Source organism: Mustelus asterias, chromosome 13 (genome assembly GCF_964213995.1).
Source record: "Mustelus asterias chromosome 13, sMusAst1.hap1.1, whole genome shotgun sequence".
Classification (NCBI taxonomy): Eukaryota; Metazoa; Chordata; class Chondrichthyes; order Carcharhiniformes; family Triakidae; genus Mustelus; species Mustelus asterias.
Genome location: NC_135813.1, coordinates 101,131,338 through 101,134,665, shown reverse-complemented (window position 1 = coordinate 101,134,665; position 3,328 = coordinate 101,131,338). Strand labels below are relative to the sequence as shown.

General features: G+C 41.3%; 1 non-coding gene across 1 annotated transcript; it reads left to right on the top strand.

Annotated features, from left to right (window-relative positions):
- The first annotated feature begins 2,936 nt into the window (after nt 1-2,936).
- Nucleotides 2,937-3,008, top strand: trnac-gca (transfer RNA cysteine (anticodon GCA)). The gene has a single exon. It is a non-coding gene; the product is annotated as a tRNA-Cys (tRNA).
- Nucleotides 3,009-3,328: the final 320 nt, after the last annotated feature.

Genomic DNA, 3,328 nt, shown 5'->3' with positions numbered 1-3,328 from the left:
TTTATGGATTCCTAATATAGATTTGCCCTGAATATTAAATTACGATCGAAAACAATATTTAAACTAATTTCTTTTAGTTACTTCTATTCTTCACTTGGTGGGCCTCTAATATCCGTTGATGGTATCAGGTTTTATTTATCTATCTATTTATAGCTGATAGTAAAGTTCTTATTACTTACTATTATTTTAAGTTCAGTAGCTTTTATTATCTTACAGATTAGCCTTCATGTCATACACTAGCTGCTATTTTTACTATTTAAAACCAGGATTTTACTAACTAGCCTTCACGTTAAAGGCTGCTGAGATTTTCCAGCATTTTCTGTTTTGGTTCGGTAAGAAGTCTCACAACACCAGGTTAAAGTCCAACAGGTTTATTTGGTATCACGAGCTTTCGGAGCACTGCTCCTTCATCAGGTGAGTGGCGGAGCAGTTCTCCGAAAATGCGTGGTACCAAATAAACCTGTTGGACTTTAATCTAGTGTTATAAGACTTCTTACTGTGCCCACCCCAGTCCAACGCCGGCATCTCCACATTTTGGTTCATGTTAGGGTTCCAACTGACAATTGTATATTTGCCCTCCGGGGCCAGTCAATGGGCTTCCAAAACCTCAATATTTATGTCACACGATGATTCAGTTTGATTGAAAATTCCCCACTTAAGGAAGAAATTATCCCAAAGGCTCAAAATATAACCAGGCAACGGTCTGGGGTGGCATGAAAGAATAGTTTGAAAGAATAGCTTTTAATCCCATGAGCACAGGTTCTCCTACAGTTAACAAGGCGCCCTGAAAATGTCCTAGATGATGGGCATGGGAAGCTTCCTTTATCACTGCCGTGGGATAACAGAACCTACCCAACCAGCAAACCGTCACTGAGAAATTCTGATCATTGTGTTGGATTCCACCATTTGGACCACTTCGTCATCCTCAACGTGCAATCTCGGAGAAAAATGGGAGTGAAGAGTCTGCAATTACAGAGCTATGAAGCAGGAAATATTAAAACAAAAATAGGAAAACATAGCAGAAAAAAAAAACAAAGCCATTATTTCTTGCCCTCCATTCTTGTGGGAGTTAAATTAAATTTTCATCATCTCACAGACATGCTGACAATGTAGAATAGATCCTGGAGGATGACGGATCAATTAGATGTGACCAATAATTGCCCATAATGATTGGTGAAGTCAATGGTTTTAATTTTGTAAAAGACTAACAAGTGATTATTTGATTTCAAAGTCAGCAATGGGGTGCAAGATGATGGATTACTATAATCAGCCAGAGTTGGGACTGAATTGCAATGAATTCATTTAAAATAATTACTGCGCTCTTTTTGCCTGCCTCTGTAGCCATCTCCCCTCCACTTTTCCCCTCCCATCCTCGGTCACAGATTTGCATAAAGTATAACAAAATTGACCCTGTCAAGAATTTTGGTCAGAAGTATTGAGTGAGGAAGGAACATACAATATAATCTCATCTAATAGCCTGAACGATCAAAGTATCTTTCTCTAGGGCTTATGGAAGGGGGATTGATTCTATTTTGAGGGCGAGGATGCACAGTATTAATTTCTAAGCTCATCTCATTAAAGAAATGGACCAGTGCTGGAATTTAAAGTTGATAAATTGATTTGCATGAGGGGAGAAGGGCTTGATTAAACTCACTGAAACTCATGTCCTCTGTCCTCAATGATAAGCCTTTGGAGGAAGGGGAGGAATGGAAGAATGATATACTGCACTGCAGTGAGTAGATGATTCACAACAGCTTGATCGAAATATGTGGCAATGGATGCCTGCGGGAACCCTGTGATTTGCCATTCTAAGGGCCTATGCACCAAACCAACCTCTAAGCTCTACTGAACAACCAAATCCAAGTACAGTAATCTGCCTTTCATTTGGCGAAACCAGTATTGAACAAAGAGTTAACACAGACCACTTGAGGCGGTACATACAAAAGCAACCTCTTTAATCCTAACAGTACTGTGGGTGTAACCACACCACAGGGACTGTAGAGGTTCGAGAACACAGCTCATCAAAACCTTCTCAAGGACCATCAAATGCTGGCCTAACCAGCGACAGCCACATCCACGTAACAAGTCATGGGAGACAGAAGTTCCTTCACCAAAATCCCTTTATTTACAAGTCTGACAACAGCATACAGAGTGCTTTCAGTTCGCAGTCTACACTCGGAGTCCCAGAGGAACTGACACCCCTGGTTAAATACAAAGCAAGAGGCTCCCTGATTGGCCCATCAATTTGGCCCATAATCCAGGAGTTCATATTCTAACAGGCCCACCTCAATTACCTGATTAAAGTCGTTAGAGTCCATGTAAATGAAAGGTGTGCTGGTTAGATGCATTGACCTGAACAAGCCCGGACTGTGGCGACTAAGGGAATTTCACAGTAACTTCATTGCAGTGTAATGTAAGCCTTACTTGTGACTAATAAATAAACTTTAACTTTAAATGAATTTTTTTTAAATGCCAATCTGTCGAAGGACAGTGGTAGCCACGTTTTGTTTTATTTATTCATGGGAGATGGGCATCGCTGGCTGGCCAGCATTCATTGCCCATCCCTTTGTGCCTGAGGTCAGTTGAGAGCCATCCACATTACTGTGGCTCTGAAGTCACGTGTGGGCCAGACCAGGTAAGGGCAGCAGATTTCCTTCACTAAAGGACATTAGTGAATCAGATGGATCTTTCTGACAATCGACAATGGTTTCATGGTCATCAGTAGATTCTTAATTCCATTTTTTTTTCATTGAATTCAAATTCCACCATCTGCTGTGGCGGGATTCGAACCCGGGTCCCGAGAACATTAGATGAGTTTCTGGATTAATGGTCTAGCGATAATACCATCGCCTCTCCATGATTAGTCACTGTGATGACTTCAGCCAGGCTAATGAGGTCGGCTTGCTAGAGTATGAACTACCTGATGTGTCCTGGAAGGGGGTATAGCTCAGTGGCGGAGCATTTGACTGCAAATCATGAGGTCCCTGGTTCAAATCTGGGTGCCCCCTTGGCAACCTTTTACCCAAAAGAAATACCTGATGAGTTAATTTGATTTAGTTTATTTGGTTGGTACCCAAAAGAAGTATCAATTATGAATCTTAATTGATGATTAAATCAGGGAGCCTCATGCTCCCTATTTAAAGCAGGTGTGTCAGACTCCCAGCCTGCATTCAGCAGGGAGCAACTGGAGAGCTGGCTGTGTACAGATGTATGGGGTAAATAAAGTAACTTGGCGATGGGACTTTTGCCTCCGTGGAGTTATTACAGTCACTACGAAAATTTATAAGAAACATAAGGTGGCCTGTTAGAAAATTGTTCTCTGAGCCTT